Consider the following 18,988-nt stretch of genomic DNA (forward strand, 5'->3'; position numbering starts at 1 on the left):
CCCGGCCTAGGCCGCCACCGGTGCATTGTGGGTGGGGCGCCCCTGCTGAGCACTGCGGGGAACCCCCTGCCCAGTCAGTGGCCGGGCGCCTGGCAGCCCAGCCGAACCGCCCTCCGGGGTCCGAGTGAGCCGGCCACGAATTGACGCGTCCCTCCAGGCCCCGCCCTCCGCTGTGTTCCTTTCCCGCCCCGAAACCGGAGCCCCGCCCCCACGCGCTAGGCGTGGTCCTGCGGTCCGCTTCATTCTCCAATTGGCAGACCCACATGTCGGTCACTACGCCCCTCCCCTCGGGTCCGCCCCGGCCACCGGCGCGATCCCCAGGGCCAGCCGGCCCGCACGTTCATTGGCAGTCTAGCGCTGTCCGTCACGGATCAGGTCACGCCCCCCCTTGGGGAGCGGATTCCCGGAGCCGGGTCGGACTTCATTGGCCTACGGCGCCGCCACTCGGCGAGACGCGCCTCAACCCGGAAGTGTGTTAGGCGAAATCTGCCTAGCAACCGGGGAAGCCGGGCTGCGAAGCGGCAATTTCAGTGTGAGCCAGAGCGGCGAGACCGAACGGCGGCTCTGAGCGCGGCGCGGCGGCTCCTCCCGCCCCGGGGTCAGCGCCCGCGGTGCGCGCACGCGCACCCCGTCGCCGAGCGCGCCCCCGTGCTGCCGCGCACTGGGTCGGCCGGTCGCCCTGTCGTCCTGTCGTCGCCGCTGCCGCCGGCGCCACCTGAGGTAGCCGCTGCCGCGGGACGCGACTGGATCGGACCGGACCGGACCAGACCGCGCCGCCCAAGGCCGCCCCGCCGCCCCGCCGCGGCCGAAGCACCGAGCAACTTTGGTGAGTGAGGGGTGGGGGGGTCCCGGCTCCCGGTGCCCCGGGCTTCTCGGGGGACCCCTGCCCTGTAGGGAGTTCGTTTCCATGAGGGAGACACCCCCGCTTCTGTGAGGAGACCCCGGCCTCTTTGAGAGGACCCCTTCACTTCTTTGAGGAGACCTGGCTACTCTGGGGGACCCCCGCCTCTGTGCCTGTGAAGGACCGGTACTTCTGTGAGGCGACCCCGGCCTCTCTGAGAGGACCCCCATTTCTGTGAGGAGACCCTGGCTTCATCGGGCGCCACCACTTATCTGAGGAGAGCTCCACTTCTGTGAGGAGACGGTTTCTGTGAGGGTACCCCACTTCTGTGAGACCTAGCTTCTCTGAGAGGACCCCAGCTTATCTGAGAGGACTCCCTTCCTCTTTGAGGGACCCCACGTCTCTGATGAGACCTCAGTGTTTCTCCGAGGGAGCCCTCACTTCTCTAAGGAGACCCCTACATCTCTGAGGTTTCCCATCTTTTCGAGGTGATCTCCACCTCTCTGAGGAGACCTGGTTCTTTTGGGTACTCTCTGTTTCTCAAGGGGACCCTGCCTCTGGAAAGAGACCCCCTGCTTCTCCAAGGGGACCTCCACTTCTCTGAGGGCCCCCCGCCCTCAATGAGGGGATCCCTGGTTCTCTGAGCTGTGTCCCACTTTTCTTATGTGTTTTGTTTTGCACTTGAGCTTTTCAAAGTTGTCTCCCGTTTTTAGAGGCCTCCTTTCCCCTGCTTTTTTGAGATATTCTGTCTGCTTTTCTGTCTCTCACTTTTTTGGGTGGCCTCTTCCTTCCCCAAAGTGTCCCCCAACTAATCTAAGATGTTGCTGCTTTGACGATCCTTCTCTGAGCTGCCCCACTTTTGATAGGGCCTCCTTTTTGGTGACTGTCCTCACTTCCCTGAGGAACCCCCAGCTACTCTGAAATGCCCATAGTTCTGGCAGGATCTTTAGTCTCTGAGGGGTACTCCCACTGAAGTGACTCCAAAATGTGCATTTCTGTTGAATTCTCTACAAATCCGTAGATACCAGAATTTTCTGAGGGGTCTCCTGCTTCCTCGGAGTTTTCCTCTCTAATTTGAGATGTCCTGCTCTTCATGGGATACTCACGTCTCTGAAGCATGCCTCCACTTTTCCAATGCGTTCCTCTCTCATGAGAGACTGTGGATCCCTCTTCTTGCCTGCATTTGGAGGACTTCCTCTCCCACTTGCTTGAGAGGGCTTCCCTTTCCTGAGTCTTCCCTCCTGATTCTCTAAGGTAGAGACTTCCTCCATTTCTCCTTGTAGTCCCCAAATTCAAGGATTTCCTATTTCTGTTTGTGTCACCCCCTTCCTCCATTGCGGAGGGAAAGACGAGAAATACGTCCCCTGCTTCAGTCTTCTTTTTTTGCCAGGCTGGGGGTCTTCTTTGGACTTCTGCCTAGGGGGTCTTCTTTGGACTTCTGCCTCAGCTTCCAGGGGCCTCGAGGATTTTGTGACTGGAAGGGAGGTTGGGAGACTGAGAAGCAGAGAGCCCTGTTTTCTCCTGACCTTCTAATACCTGCTGGATTTAGGGGAGCCAGGTGGCCACCACAGTATTGTCAGGCCAGTGTGGAAGAAGGAGGAATAGGGAGGGTGCATTGTCTTCCCATTATCACACTGTCAGGCCGCAGGACCTGACTTCCTGTCCCTCTACCTCCCTTCTGCTTAGTGTAACTCAGTAACTCACCTCCCCCTTCCCCCCAAAAAGGAGAAGAAAATGCTCTTCTAGGTCTTCCTGCTACATTTTCTCTCCCTAGGTACTCTGATTCACCCTTTGATCTCTAGAGGACCCCAGTTTGTGGGCCACTCTTTGGTTTGAAAGATAGGGCAAGAAGCAGGAAATGGGTCACCCTAGATCCAGGGAGAGTGAAAGGAAGGCAAGAGACAGAAGATTTGACTACATTTCTGCCAGTTTTAGGTGACTTCAGCCTGGCCCAAAGGAAGTTTTTACGTGGCTTTTACAAATCTCATGTATACTTTTTTTAATGGCCCACCCTGGATTCCAAGTTCACTTCAGTAGCTAATTTTATCTGCTTTGCCAAACGCAGAGCTCTCTGGAGCCCAAGTAGATGAATGCTGGCATTGAGAGATGGTCCAAAGGACAGGAATGAACTCAGTTTGAAACCTGAGTAACTTGTAACCACTTCATGTCCATGCAGAAGTCTCAAGCTAAAATTGTGGGGAAAACTTGCCTGAAGTGGAGCCCTGAAATGCACGCTGAACTGTTTGATTTGATTACCGTTTCAACAAGTTCTTCCCTCTGACTCCATTAGAACTGCTGTTCACTTTACAGTTTGATTTAAGGCTGTCTCTCTCCTGTTCATCTCCATCTGGGTCTTGCTTAATTTGAGTCCTTTGTGAAGGCTCCTGCCGAGGCTATAATTTGAGTTCTAAATCTGTCGGTGGACCATGTGGACGCAAGTTTCAACTCGAGCTATTTTCTTCTATGGAGAAGCGCTTGAGAATTTCTGGGGCCCTCTGCTCCTGGTGGAGTCAAGTCCAGGCAGGAGGCTGCTGCAGACCCGGCTGCTTTTCCTGGTCAGCTAGAGTCACTGCCCTGGGGGGTGGGGAAAGATGGTGGGGAGCTCTGGGCTCTATGGGGTGGTGAAGGAGTCAAAACCAAAAAAACCTGTTGCCATCGAGTTGATTCTGACTCTTAGCGACCCTATAGGACAAAGTAGAACTGCCCCGTAGAGTTTCCAAGGAGCGCTTGGTGGATTCGAACTGCCGACCTTTTGGTTAGAAGCTGTAGCACTTAACCACTATGCCACCAGAGTTTCCAAAGGGGTCATAGTGTCCTGAAATGAAGGCAAAGAAGTGCCTGGCTCCTTTTTATTATTTTAAGTGAAACCCATAGGACCAGCAGGGTGGGGCATGAAAAAGGTGAGGGGGAGCTTTGAAGTCAGAGGGCCTGGTTTGCATTCTGGTTCTGCCCTTCCTACTTAAGGTTGGGCGGCCTTGAACAAGTTGTAGCACAAAATTGGCACATATTAACTTATTTGAGGGAATGCATCTCTGTAAATGTGTCTGGAGGTGCGTAGTGATGAGATGTGCTTGGTAGACAAGTGAATGAATGAATAAAGAGAATGAACAGGAGGTCTCCAGCACAGTGCCTGGCACATGGTTTGGTTGTTGTGCCTGGGAGATTAGGTTCTGGCCTGGACTCCCAGACCAGGAAGTGCTTGAAATTCTGCCAAGGCTAAATGTGCCCAAAGAGAAATAAACTCGCTATGTCTCTTGCAAAACTCACTGCCCCCCACCCCCCTGTCTTGTGGCAAGGGTTTTTTTGTGTTCTGATACTAGAGATGGATTTGCTGTGTGGCGTGGGTGTTTGTGCTTGCCTTAGCCTTGGCTTCTCTCTCTCTGTAAAATGGGGTAATTTGTGAGTTAAGGGTAGGCAGGGAAATGTGTTACTATAATTAGACATTAAGTAAAAATAAATTGTTATGAACTTGGAGAATTGTGGAAAAAAAAAATAGGTGAACCATAAACCTAAAAGATCATATCCATGTTTTGGGGGCTGTTTGAGTGAGTGAGCTGCAGCGCTTACCTGGTGAGTGACTTGTTCTTACCCATTAGAACCTTGAAAGAAGAATCATTGTTTCAGGGTAATGGATCAGATTTGGGGACAAAAGATTGGGAAAGTGATGTACAAAGGCATTTGACGCCACACAATAATAGTACTACGAGAGGGCCAGTGTGCGGCATAGTGCCCGTAAGGAGATCAGAATTCACCTCCAGCTACCAGGATGGGGAGAGCTGTGGAGATACTAACTTGGCTCCTTGGGAGCCTGGGGGTGGGGCATGACACTTTTCTTTCTTTCCTTTTTTTTTTTTTGAGAGGCATCTTAGCAGCTAGTAAAAGCCCTAGAATCATGGCCGGTGAGTCCACCTCAGCTTTCTTCACTTACTAGTGTGGGGACAGATGGCGCTCTGCCCCTGATGGCCCAAACCCAGGGGGAAATAATGGGTGAGAATCTGAGCTAGGCCTTCAGGGGCTGCTCCCAAGTTTGAAGAGAAGGTTGTTGTTGTTTCCTTGAAACATCCTTTCTCACACACACACACACACACACACACACACATACACAAACAAAGTTTTGGTGTTGAGGCAAAGACATATCCACCAATCTTAATTTTCTCATAGTTCGTTTTAGGACAATTATTCCATTATACGAGAAAGCAAAGTTTATTATTTTTAAAAGATAAAAAATAAGGTAAACAACTTTAAAGGGATCACCATACCCTTTGAAATTATGCTGTCTTGTGTGCCACAGACTTCACTCTGGTGCATGGTGGCGCCACCACCGTCTCTTTATCTAACAGGAAGTTTTTTAACTTTTTTTTTTTTTCATTGAAGGATCCTTACAGCAATAAAAAACCTTGGATAGTTAGAAATGATATTGATCTTGGTGCATTTATTAGATGTAATGTAACATAGTTTTCCATTGGTGGGCAGCTGTAAAAGGCATGTGGGTCCAAACACTGCCCAGCTTCTAACTCTGGACTGATAAACTGTTGATTTGTATAACCGAAATAGCTAGGGAAGTGAGGGTTTCCTTCCTGTTAGAGACAGCACTGGGGGCATTAAATCCCTATGGGATCTTGATGACAAGAAATAAGCTGACCTCTTTCGGAATTGGGAAATTACTGTATGAAGTGGCTCCATCCAAATTAATAGATGATATGATCTGTAATTTCTAGTATTAAGTTTGGTTTTATCCTCTGTAGCCCGAGTGCATTGGTTTGAATATGATTTATCCCTTTAAACTGGCCTATAAGGGATTTTGAGCACTTTCTGGATGTTTTCCCATGTGGTTATACCAAAACCAAACCAAACCCAGTACCGTCGAGTCGATTCTGACTCATAGCGACCCTATAGGACAAAGTAGAACTGCCCCATAGAGTTTCCAAGGAGCGCCTGGAGGATTCGAACTGCTGACTCTTTGGTTAGCAGCCGTAGCACTTAACCACTACTCCACCAGGGTTTCCTATGTGGCTATAGGTAATTAAAAAAAAAATTATTTTATTATGGTAAAACTATATATACAAAAAGATTTGCCAATTAAACATTTTTCACATGTTCAATTCAGTGGCATTAATTATGTTCATCATGTTGTTGTACAACCATCACTACTACCCATTTCCGAATTATCCCATCACCACTGAAAGAAACTCAGGGCCCCCTAAACAGTGACTCCCCCTTTCCTCCTCCCTCCCATCCCTGGTAACCTCTAATAAGCTTTGGTCTCTATACTTTTGCCTAGTCTAGGTACTTCACGTGAGTGAGATAATACAATATTTGTTCTTTAGTGACTGACTTATATCACTTAGCATGTTCCCAAGGTTCATCCACGTAGTGGTATGTGTCAGAGCTTCGTTTCTCTTTATGGCTGAGTGCTTTTCGTTGTATAGATGGACCACATTGTGTTTATCCATCATCTGTTGATGAACACTTGGGTTGTGTCCATCTTTTGGTATTGTGACCAGTACTGCAATGAGCATTGGTGTACAAGTTTCTGTTATGTTTCTGCTTTCAATTCTCTTGAGTGTTTTTTTTTTTTAAATTTATTTATTTTGTTGTTGAGAATATGCACAGCAAAACATACACCAATTCAAAAGTTTCTACGTGTACCATTCAGTGACATTGATTACATTCTTTGAGTTATGCAACCACTCTCGCCCTCCTTTTCGGAGTTGTTCCTCCCCCATTAACATAAATTCACTGCCTCTTAAGGTTCCTATCTAATCTTCACGATGCTGTTGTCAATTTGATGTCATATAGATAGTTCTTAAAAGAGCATAATGCTCAGGGCAAACATTTTTTACTAGTTAAGCTAAACTTTTAAGAAGACTTAAGAGGATATTTTTGGTTTAAGTTTTAAAGATTATCTCAGGGCAATAGCTCCAGGGGTTCATCCAACCTTCATGGCTCCAGGAAATCTGGAGTCCATGAGAATTGGAAATTCTCTTTTGAATTTTCCCCCTTTTGATCAGGATTCTTCTATGGAATCTTTGATCAAAATGTTTAGTAATAGTATCTGGGCACCATCCAGTTCTTCTGGTCTCAGGGCAAAGGAGGCAGTTGTTCATGGAGGCCATTCTCCACACATTCCATTCCATTTCTTCCTATTTTTGACTCACCTTCCTCTGTTGCTCCAGGTGAATAGATACCAATTGTTGTGCCTTGGATGGCTGTTTGGAAACCCTGGTGGTGTAGTGGTTAAGAGCTACAGCTGCTAACCAAAAGGTTGGCAGTTTGAATCCACCAGGCGCTCCTTGGAGACTCTATAGGGCAGTTTTACTTTGTCCTATAGGGCCGCTATGAGTCAGAATCGACTCAACGGCAATGGGTTTGGTTTTGGGGTTTTGGATGGCTGTGTACAAGCTTTTAAGACCCTAGGCACTATGCAAGGAACTAGGAGGTAGAACAGAAGCAGTAAACAAGTTATTAGACCAGTTAACTGAGATGTCCCATGAAACCATGACCCTAAACCTCCAAACCAAGAAACCAAATCCCATGAGGATTTTGGTTATACATAAGCAGCTTCAACAGCTACTCTTTTTTTTTTGTCATTGTTGTAAATATGTCTATCATAAAACTTTTGCCAATTCAACTTTAATGGGTGTGCAACTTATTGACAGCAATTTTAATAATTGACTGTGCAACCCTATCCTTAATCAGTGCGATATACCATTAACCCCCCTTTTCCTCCTCTCTCCCACCCCTGGTAACCACTCATAAACTTTGTTCTCTATACATTTGCAATTTTTTGTCTTAATGTAAGTAAGGTCATATGGCATTTGTCCATTTGTGATTGACTTACTTCACTCACCATGTCTCCCAGCTCCATCCATATGGAGCTATAGCATGTGTGAAGACTTCATTTCTCCTACTGGCTGAGTAGTATTCCATTGTGTGTATGTACCACATTTTGTTTATCCATTCATCTGTCAATGGGTTGATTTTTTTTTTTTTTTTAATGCAAGTTAAGTTAGATGGAAACATAAAAAAAAACCAAACCCATTGCCATCGAGTTGACTCCAACTCATAGTGACCCTATAGGACAGAGTAGAACTGCCCCGTAGAGTTTCCAAGGAGCACCTGGTGGATTCGAACTGCCAACCTTTTAGTTAGCAGCTGTAGCACTAAACCACTGTGCTTCCAGGGTTTCCAATGGAAACGTAGAAAGTGTTAAATCTTCTGGCTCACGTGACTTCCTGTGCCAGCACACAATCCAACAACAAATCTTTGAGTGTCTGTGATGTGTCAGGCAGTGCTATGCCAGGTGCTGGAGATTCAGCAGGAGCAGGACAGATGCAGTCAGGCCCTCAAGGAGCTTCCATTCTATGGGGAAGCCCAGTCTCAAACAAGTGACCATGTGGGCGAGTTAAAGAATGGTGCCAAGCTTCTCTGGGAACCTCACTAGTCTCATTGGAAGTTGCAGGTTGAGTTTCTTGGAGGTTTGGAGGTGAAACTTCAGTACATCTCCAATTTTCTCACTGGGCTCCTTGCTCTGTGTCTCTTTACAAAGAGGTAGAAATTATGGAATTTTCCTGATTGACTGTTGGCTGTTCACAGTAATTGTTCCAGGATGACTGGCTGTAATTTTGGAAAAAGGAAAGAGTCTGGGAGAGCCCCTGCTGGGAGCATTCTCAGTTTGGCTTTTCTTGATGGTAGGGGCAGTGATGGGTGTGTTTGGAATCCTATGGCATTTCTTCAAACCGTTCAGATGAGGAGATACTTGGCTGTGTGTTTATGGCATGGGAAAACTGAGGTTTCAAACAAAGGAACTAACTTTGCTCTATTGTGACGGGCAGTTCTTGGTGCATTGAGGTCCCTCTGCCCTAGGTTTCCTCTTCCAACGGGACTTGGGAAGCACTATTTTGACTTTCACCCATCTTGTCACTTTGTTGTTTGTCCTGTGGTAGCTCATGTGTTGCTATGATGCTGGAATCTGTGCCACCTATATTTTAAATACCGACAGGGTCACCCACAGGGCACAGCTTTCCGTGGAACTTCTAGACTAAGACAGACTAGGAAGAAAGACATGGCAATGTACTTCTGAAAAACAGCCAATGAAAACCTTATGGATCACAGCAGAATATTGTCCGATAAAGGGCTGGAAGAGGGCACAGGACCAGGCAATGTTGCATATAAGGTCACCGTGAGTCAGAGCTGACTGGAAGGCAACTAACAACAGCAGCATGCTGGGGCAAGGCTGGGAGTCCTAGATTCGATGTTCGTCCACCTGGGTTAATTATTTGACAGGTGCTTGTATTCAGTGGGTGTATCTGTGAGAGGTGGAGCCAGGGTGTACAGCCTGAGGGGGAGGGAGGGTGGCACAAGGAGGGTTTCTGGTAGTCTGTCTTCTTTTTCTTTCCTTCCACTCAAGTACTGGCCAATTCTGGAGGTGGAGAGGCAAGGCCAGGCCGGAAGTGGGTGTGGACGAGTAATGCAACTGTTCATGTGACCAGGCTCCCACCTCTGGGCTCTGCTGCCCTTGGGAAGTAGATGCCTGCTCCTGCCTCACTTCCTGTTCCCCTCCTGCTAGGCTGCGGTCTTGGGCCCCAATTTGAGCATAGAAAACATGTTCAAGTTCTTGCTTTTCCCTTGGTAAGCTGCAGTGTCAGAGCTGGGAGTCGCATTTGGCAGTTCTCGGGGCTCGGCTAATGTACCTATAAACTCAGTAATATCTGGCAGGGCTGCCAACAGATACTGAGCATCACCACTATGCTCAGGTGCTGAAGGCTGCTCTGGAGAACTTAACTAATCAGTAGTAGAGACAGATAGTCCTTCAGTGAGAGTGTGTCTCGAAGAATGGTTTGTTGCTACAGAGTCTTCATCATTTTGTAAAAGTGGGCAGCTCCATGTGCAGTGGGAACTTTGGAGCCAGGAAGTCTGGGTTTGAGTCTGGATTCCACCACTTGCTGACTGCCTGGCCTCAGGAAAGTGATCTAATTGCTGGTGACCTAGCCTCTTTGAGCCTCAGTTTCTTCATTTGTGGGGTGGAGATGGTAAGCATGCAGCCAGCAGCCAGATTGTTACAGGTGCCTAGTCAGGGTAGTTATTACAGAATTGTATCAAGATGGAATGTTTCTCTCGGGGCTCGGACACAACTTTGGACAGCTATCTGTGGCAGTTAGTACTGCCCAAGAGCAAACCACTCTCATCGGGGCATGCTGGCCACAGGCAGGCTGTAACCAGGGCCCAGTGACTGAGGATCCTGGACTGGCTGATTTTCCCAGGGAGATGGCTCAGTTCACTGCAGTCTGATGCCGCTGCAGCATCACCTTACCTTGGCTGTGCTTGCTGCATGGACTGCCTGCAGTGTGATGGGTAACTAGAGAAAGGGCATATACCAAGACTTTATGTGACTGCAGTGTGGAGAGAACCCCCACTCCCCTCCCCACCTTCATCAGTCCCACCTGTAGCTGTGCTCATAAAAGCCTCACCTTCAAGGTTGGTGAAGATGAGCGTTTAACTTGCTGAGGGTCAGGCACTGGGCTGGGCCTAGGAGCTCATAAACCAATCTGTTGCAAACTTGCCCAGCAGCACTATGGAAGAAAGGCCTGGCCGTCTGCTTCTGTAAAGATTACAGCCAAGAAGACCCTATGGAGCAGTTCTACTCCGTAACACATGGGGTTGCCACAAGTTGAAATCAACTTGATGGCAATGGGTTTAACTTTTTTTGAGGATTATTGAATTCAATTTCAAATAAGCACTTTCAATCAGAAATGAGTGGTGGCTAGTACAGTTTGACCAGCTAAGACTGTCTATGGAGCTTCAAGAGAACACGTAATGGGGGCTGCTCCTGAAATCTTTTTCCTTTGAGAATTATCATCATTTAAGCTGGTCTGAAATTCTTAGCATGTCAGAACAGTTTTTTAAACTTTTATGATTGCATTTTTAAGCTTCAGGCTTTATATTTAATCTCTCAAAGTATCTCTCTTGGAGGTTGAAATAAAGGTCTTACTCTTTTCTGACCAGGAGTTGGTAGAATATAGGCGTGACTCTGTTGGCCCACAAGAGGGCAAGGTTGTTTGTTACCTAGCTGCTAGAGGCAGACAGATGGGTAAGACCCGCCACCTGTATTTATTTTCTATAATGAAATGCTGTGAACCAGGCGAGGGGGAACCATTCTATCCAGAGTCATTTGGGAGGAGTTTTTTCCCTCCAAGGAGCCCTCGTGGTGCAGTGGTTAAAGCGCTTGTCTCCTAACCAAAAGGTTGGTGGTTCGAACTCACTAGCCACTCCGGGGGAGAAAGATGTGGCAGTCTGCTTCTGTAACTGTTGCAGCCTTGGAAACCCTATGGGGGCAGTTCTACCCTGTCCTATAGAGTTGCTATGAGTCAGGATTGACTCAATGGTGGGGGGGCGGGGGGTGAGTTTTTCCTCCCTCCCTCCCTCTTTCGGAAGATGGCAAATTGGTATATCTGCCATTTAGCAACTGGGGAACCGGCTGTGAGCTGGAGGCTAAGTTTTGTTTTTTTGTGTGTGTGCTTTAAGTAAAAGTTTACAAATCGAGTCAGTCTCTCATACAAAAACTTATATACACCTTGCTATACACTCCTAGTTGCTCTCCCCCTAATGAGACAGCACACCCCTTCTTTCCACCCTGTACTCCTGTGTCCATTCAGCCAGCTTCTGTCCCCTTTTGCCGTCTCATCTCCCCTCCAGACAGGAGCTGGCCACGTAGTCTCATATGTCTACTTGATCCAAGAAGCTCACTCCATACGAGTATCATTTTCTATCTTACAGTCCAGTCCAATCCCTGTCTGAAGAGTTGGCTTTGGGGATGGTTCCTGTCTTGAGCTAACAGAAGGTCTGGGGACTATGACCTCTGGGGTCCTTCTAGTCTCGGTCAGACCATTAAATATGATCTTTTTATGAGAATTTGAGGTCTGCATCCCACTGCTCTCCTGCTCCTTCAGGGGTTCTCTGTTGTGTTCCCTGTCAGGGCAGTCATCAGTTGTATGGAAGCTAAGTTTTTGAAATGTGTTTTCTTCATGTCTCAGCCAGGGATGGTTATTCACAGACTGGTGGTGGGACTCATGCTCTGTCTGAGAAGCAGGTTTGAATAGGCTGATCTCTAGATTCAAGACTGTCATAGAGGCTTTTTTTTTTTTTTGTAGTTTTCCTTTTTTTTAATTCTTTAATACATAGAAAACACGGTTTGTTTCTTAACTTTTCAAAGACTCAAACTTGATCTAAATTAGGTGGGCAGTGTTTGTAAATCACATATAAACACAAAGGAGAAGCTCCCTGCCAACTAGTGACACATGGAGATGAAGACGGAGTGGGAGACACACTTCCGGTTCCTACAGCAACTCTGGGCGGTTTGCACTTAACCCTTTAGGGGAGCATCTGTGCTCAGAACTTTGTCCTAGTATGACATCATCCAGGGCAGAGCCTCTCTGTGGACGGATCAGCATAACTACAAATGGCGCCTAAAGAACCCCACATGGTGTCAGCGTGAAGGGCAGAAGGGCAGTGATTAAAAACAACACACAGAACAAAACAGTGTTAAAACAGTGGACCATCTCTAGAGGTTTTCAGCATAAATGACAGGCGAGGGGAGAATGGGGGCTGAGTTGTTCACTTCAAATCTGTCTCCCACAGACTCCTAACTTAGTGTAAGAAAGTCATTAGAGGAAGATGTTGACATTTGTTGTAGCAGCAGTAGCATATTGGAAGTATTGTATTTTTCATAAAGCATCGCTGTAATAGTCCCATTAGCCATTTTCTGGTCTTTGAAATATATATCAAAGTACTAAGGAAATCAGATTCATATAGAAATTAATCTTTTCCTTTTCCAGCCAATTGCATTGTAATCTCACTCTGTTCACATGAATTTGGGGTTAAATAAGAAACTTTAAAACAACTCTCTGCCAGGGATTGTGGTTATATTGTCTCTAAACTCAGTGAAAACAGTTTTAGGCAAACTGTGGAAAATGCTCAGTGCTCTTTCTCATACAGGTAATTTTTTTTTTTTTCTGAACTTGGTGTACTTTTGAATGAACAACCTGTTTATTCTCTTTTAGAAAGCTTCCCAGAAAACAAGTGGGAGCCTATATCATTTGTTGATAACGGTAATCTCACATTGGTTAAAATCTGCATAACCAGGTCTCCTTAGCTGGGGTCTTTTTTGCTTGCTTGTGAACTTAAGTGAGTAGTTGACAATCTGTCCCATGTTTTGAGAGGGAAAGGCATCTAGAAAGCTGAAAGAACAGTGAATCTTCTTTTTGCAGCCATATCTCTTGCCCCTTTCTCCCCAAGCCCCCACACTCCAGCCTACCCAGCTCTAGCCTTGGCCTCTGCTATTCTGGACATCTGGGATGCCCTTCCCTAACCTCGTGAAGAGCTGGCTCAAGTGTCACATCTACGAATACTTCCTGACCCCTCCCAGGCAGGGCACTTAGCCCCTTCCTAAGCAGTTCTGTTGTATGAATGCATTTTCTGTCTTGAAATCATTGTGTGTCTCTCTGCCCCCAGCCTGTGGGCTTCTGGAGAGGCAGCTGCAAGTTCTTCGCTGGCAAAACCCTGGGGGTGAGTGATCCCTGAGACAGTTCTTATTGGTCAGGTCTACCACATAGGACATCTCAAATTTTGCCCACCAGAAACTTGAAAGAAATTTTCTTTGGCCCTTATTCTGATTTTTTTTTTTTTTTTTAAGTACCGCAAATTTTCAGTAGGTGATGCTGCTGCTTCTCAGTCAGCTTCATGGTGCTGTGGAGACTTCGGCTAATTTCTGCAGTAAACTCTTTGTCATTGAGTAGTTTCCAACTCACAGCGATCCTATAGGACAGAGTGGAACTGCCTCATAGGGTTTCCTAGGCTGTTAAATCTTACTGAAGCAGCCTGCTACATCTTTCTCCTACAGAGCAGCTGGTGGGTTCGAGCTGCCAGCCTTTCGGTTAGCAGCCAAGCGCTTAACCATTGCACCACCAGGACTCCTTCTGCTGTAAAAAGGGACACATTTAATGATCCATTATTAAATGGGGAATTTGGCCCAAATTTATTTTCTTCGATCCCTCTGTTGTGCTGGAACACACAGATATCAGATGGTGTTTAGAAGTTTATTTATTAAAGTTTAATTGAAAGGCAACTAGAACATTTTTGCAGCAGCTACCGTGGAAGTAATTCTGCTTTTATTAGCAAGGATCTGGCCTATGGAAGATACAAAGTTTAAAGTGAATTTGGAAGAAACTTTCATTTGCATTAATGAAATAACACGTGTTTTTCAACTATTCCGTTAACAACTGATATTCCTAAGTATCGATGGGCTTGATTTTAGGGCAGGGGCAAAATTCTGAGGACAACATGGTTGGAGCCAGAGTTGACTCTTACCAGAGCTTCTTCAGCTGTAGAATGGCATCTGAGTAAGATTGCATCATATTTCATAATCACCCAGCTGGACCTTCTTGCCGTTTAGTCTAGTATTAGTTACAAGCAGGCATGAGGCACCAAGGTCCTTAGTCCAAACAGCCTCCACTTCTTGCCCAACCTGAGCATCAGGAGCCTCGACAGGTTCTGATTCGCTGTCACTTTAGCCATCTGCACACCGCTCTCTTCCTGTCACAGACATAAACCCGATAACTGTTTCAGCCCCAGTTCCCCAGCTGGAAGAGGTGGCATTGCCCCTGGAGCAGCCCACCTGCTGCCAGTGCACACCTCAGTCCATAGGGTGTGTCATTAACATGGTGCAGCTGATGCCTCCCTTTAAAACAAGGCAATTGTCACCTTGGTGACCCACACAGGGCTTGCCAATGTAGACTCTGGAATCCCTGCATCTTAAGTCTCAGGTCTCCCATCAGACCACACTTTGCTCTGTTTGTAGTTAATTAAGTTGGCATTAATCAAGACCCAGGTGAGGAGCAGTGAGGTAATATTTTGCTTGTATTGCTTTAATAGCATCATCTGATTAATCATCGTAGCGTAAAGGCATACACTGTTGAGTTAAAGTCCACGGTGTTTGCCTTCGACCATCCTCAAACGTGGGATTGGGGATCTTGCTGAATTCTTTACCCAGGACTGAGAATAAGACTGGATTGAGAATAGGGCTGCTTTTGTTTGGCTGCTTTTTGAAATTGAATTTTTTAATTTCTTTGTAGCAAAGCAAATCTCTGACGTAACTGGGGCGGGGAGGCCTTTGGAGTCCACAATTTGTATTTTGTACCATTTTCTAGTTTGGGGGCCGCTTCTCTCTTTTTTTTTTTTTCTCTTTTTGGCTCAGGGAAGATTGTATGGATGTTGCATTAAGCAGAAGAAAATTTTTTGGAGGGTTGAGAGCCAACAAAAACACAACGACAAAAAATTGCCAGTTGTATGTGAAAGTGGACACAGGGCCTTTTGGAACTTGCTATTAAGGGGGGGGCATAGAGCAGAAAAAAACATTTTATTGGTGAAACTTGTTCTGTGCAAGTGTTTTTCAAATTTGGGGTCGAGACACATAGTGGGTCTGCATTATATTGACTTCCTTTAAAATGAAATAGAACAGAAGACAACAGAGTGCCTTTCAAGTGGAAGAGGGGTGTTTGGTGGAACTCTGCCCAGCTGCATACATGTGTGCGGGGTATGATGTGAAAAGTCCAGGCATCTCATCACAAACCAGATGATTTGTTCAGACTCTGGAAACAACACGAAAAGGGCCTTTTTGGTGATTATGCACTCCGTGATCTTGGTGACACAGTGGCTTTTCAACGATTCGGAATCGTACTTTCCCTATTGAAGTCATGGGTTTTAAGGTCTGACCGTCTTTCCCGTCTCGCAGCCCTGCTGCCTGTATTTCTCACGTCGCTGTTCCGTGTGTGTGTGTGTGCGCGCGTGTGTGCGCGGCTCCGCTTTGGGGGTTGGTCACCCTCCCCAGAGGCTCGGGAGGCAGCTGGAGGGCGGATCGGGGCGTGGAGCCGTCTTGGTGGAAGTCTGCTCCCGAGCAATGACTATGCCGCCGAGCCCCCGCCCCCCCAGCTCCATCGGGCCGCGGGCCGCGCGCAGCCCTGGGCCTCTACCCGTTCCAGAAGCAGCTCAGTGGCTGAAGGCGCTCAGCCGGGACCTGGAGGGAAACGCGCTTGCCGGCCGACCGTGGTGTGGGAACGCGCATAGGGGCGTGGAGCCGTCTTCGTGGAACTGTCCAGAGAAGTGACCGTGCCGCCGACGCCCCCCACGGGGGCACGGACCGCGTGCAACTCGGGGTTCCCGAAGCAGCTCAGTGGCTGGGGGCGCAGGGACTCGGCGGTGAGCGCCCAGCCTCGTGGGAAACACGCCCACCAGCCGACCGTCGCTGGGGAGCGCGCTTGGGGTCGCGTGGGGCGTTTCCGGGGCGGAGCCAGGCCTGTCTCGCCCCGCCTCCGGGCCCCGCCTCTCCTGCAGCGAGCCCCCGCCCTTCCCTCCCTCCGGGTCCCACCCCCTAGGCCGCCGGGTTCCGCCCTGAGGCCCCGCCACTCCTGCTGCGAGCCCCGCCCTTCCCTCTCTGGGCTCCGCCCCCTCGGCCTCCGGGTCCCGCCCTGAAGCCTCGCCCCTCATCCACTAGGCCCCGCCCCTCCCGCACACAGCCCCCGCCCCCGGCCCCGCCCCGCGCGGGCGGCGGTGGCGGCGGCGCCTTTAAGAGCTCCCCGGTGTTTTGGGGGCCGCGGCCGGGCGCGCTGACCTGGTGCGCATGTCCCGGGCGGTGACGCCGCGCCGGGCTCCATGTGTGCGGCCGAGGGGCGCATTCTCTGGCCGGCGACACGGCGGGCGGGCGGAGCGAGTGCGGCCGGCGGCCCCTCAGAGGAGCGCGACCCGTTCCGGACCCGGTAAGTTCCCGGCAAACTTGGGGCGGGCGGGCGGGGCCGCGGCCTCTGCGGAGACGAGAGCGGCGGGCCGGGCGGAGTGCGGTCGGGCCGGCCCGCGGAGCGTGGAAAAGTGCGCGGGTGCGTCCGGCCCGGTTCGGAGCGGCTCTGTCGCGCCGCCCCAGAAAGTTCCCGGTGCACGTGGGGGGCGGGGGGCCGAAAGTTGTGGCGCCGCCGCTCCTCCTGCTCTTCCTTTTGGGCGGGGGCGGGCGCTCAGGGACGTGGGCGGGCGGGGGTCCCGGGGGACTGGGGGCTCTCCGGGGCTCGTCCGCGGGGCGACACGTGGGCGGGCGGGTGGGGGTCCCGGCTGCAGCGTTGACCCTGCGGCGGCGGCGGCAGGCTCGTGTCAGAATAAGAGTCCCCCTACCTCTTCCCCGCCCCTCCCCTCCCCTCCCCGCCCTTCCGCCGTGACCCACGGCGCCCGGTCCTCTTCCCGATCCCGCCCTTCCCCCGGCCCCAGGCCCTGCGCATTGGGTTTACCTCCTGGGCTAGCGGTGGCGTTTTAGTTTCTCCTCTCCCACCTGGACTGGCTTCGGTGACTAGACAGCAGAGCCGCCTCTCGAAGGGATAATTGGCAAAGCTGGGACTGATCACTTCAGCGAAGAAAGGCTTATGGGAAGGCTAGGAGGGCCTGACCCGCACCGGGTGTGATTAGGACCCTCCCTGCATCCCGAGGATGGCCCTGGGGGCAGGTCGCTGCCCTGCTCCGGGAGTTTCGCAGGCTGATTCTGTAAGTGGAAGCGTCCTTATCTGGAGAGCTCTGGATTCCAGAGATCAAAGTCCGGGACTCGCTTCAGCCTTCCTTTTCTCTTCCTCTACTATTGACTTCCTTCGGTTTTCCTGGAGCCATAGTGTTTGCTAAGCCAGGGCTTCTCTGTGTTCCTCAGCACAGAGGGGCTGACCGACAGTTCTCTGTGTGATTGCTGCAGTCTTGAACATCTTGTCATGTTAGAAGTGGCTGCAAGTTTTTTTTCCTGTTAGGTTCTGTGACATGTTTGCTGGCATCAGTTTGTTAGTATGTGCCAGAGACCGGTGGCCTTTTAGACCCTACCATAGCTGTGCTGGAGGGTCTACAGCTGTGCAGGAGGCTTAGCACTGGTATGAGTCATCAGAGATCCCTGCCTTCTGTGTGCCAAGGACTGTGCACTGGCATCTCCAGTGCCCAGAGTGATCACACCATGGAGGTGTGTGTGTAATAATCACTATCTTACAGATGAGGAAACTGAGGCTCCTGAAGCCGCAGAGCCCAGGAGTGCTCCTGCTAATGAGCCCACTGTGTGTTTTGGGGGAGCTCCTAGGACACTTCCTGTCTAGGCTCCCCTGCACTTCTGTTTGGAAGTGGGGGTGCCCAGGGTGACGTGGTACCTTCTTGTCTGTAAGAGCAGTCACCCAGCGGGCCTGAAGGGGCCAGCCTGAGCTGCTTGTGGTACTTGGCTCAGCCCTGCCTTGGCAGGATGATGGTCCTCTTCTCGAGGAAGTACTTACTTAGGGCTGTGGGCATGGCTGCTCTCTGACTTTGAGGGAGACTTGCTGGCCCTTCATCTTTCCTTCCTTTTCATCCCTTCTTCTCCCTCTGGAGTCCCGAGGCTGGGTCCCAAAGACCCCAACAGAGGACCACAGGCTGTGCGCTATAACCTGGACTCGCTGTTCTTTCACTCCGATGACATCATTTTTTTTTAATGTCCAGTCATCTCTAATGCAGTTTCATTTGGCAGATCTCAAGAGCTTATATTTTGATAGCAAGAAAGAAAAATTACCAGGTAGAACAAGTTCTGGAAGGATTTATACTGAATGGTAACACTACATTTCTGGATTAGGATTAGTAGTACTTTGTTTTTATTTTGTAACTTTTGGGTCTCACTGTGTTTTCTAATTTCTTTTAAAGATAGGAACCTTTGAGTAACAACACCTTTTAAAGACTCTGATTCTCAGCGCTGCAGTAGCGCCTCTCTTGTTCTGCATCGTTTATTTTGTGAATTTCTGGCACTGCAAGTAGTGATTTTTGGGTTGATTCATTCAATAACTGTTGGTGTGCCTACCGTGCCTCCGGCACTGTGCTAGGAATCCCTGCTTGGTAGAGGGATTAGCGGGGAAGAAACTGTGATTAATCTCATAAAGGTAGGCCAAGGAGAGAAGGTGGCAGAACCCGGTGGGCAGGCCCAAGCGGGGCTTTCCCTAATGGGTGGACTGGGTGAAGAGAAGAAGGGAGAGTGATTATGCAGAGAGAGCTTGGGCTGGGAGAAGACCTTTGTGGTTGGAGCGGAGGGAGTAGGGTTTAGGATTTTCCCTGAGAGCCTGGGGT

General features: G+C 49.4%; 1 protein-coding gene across 10 annotated transcripts in view; it reads left to right on the plus strand.

Moving 5' to 3' along the window:
* The first annotated feature begins 419 nt into the window (after nucleotides 1-419).
* GATAD2A (GATA zinc finger domain containing 2A) overlaps nucleotides 420-18,988 on the plus strand; it is an 83,142-nt gene continuing 64,573 nt past the window's right edge. For 3 of the 10 annotated variants that reach the window (XM_049877539.1, XM_049877538.1, XM_049877540.1), the window contains exon 1: nucleotides 16,421-16,650. The gene's annotated coding sequence lies outside the window, so the exon portion shown is untranslated. Of the gene's footprint in view, nucleotides 827-16,417; nucleotides 16,651-16,736; nucleotides 16,760-17,099; nucleotides 17,417-18,988 lie in introns of those variants that run through there. The other 7 variants (XM_049877537.1, XM_049877532.1, XM_049877541.1 and 4 more) reach the window with 7 other exon arrangements.

Source organism: Elephas maximus, chromosome 3 (assembly GCF_024166365.1).
Source record: "Elephas maximus indicus isolate mEleMax1 chromosome 3, mEleMax1 primary haplotype, whole genome shotgun sequence".
NCBI lineage: Eukaryota > Metazoa > Chordata > Mammalia > Proboscidea > Elephantidae > Elephas > Elephas maximus.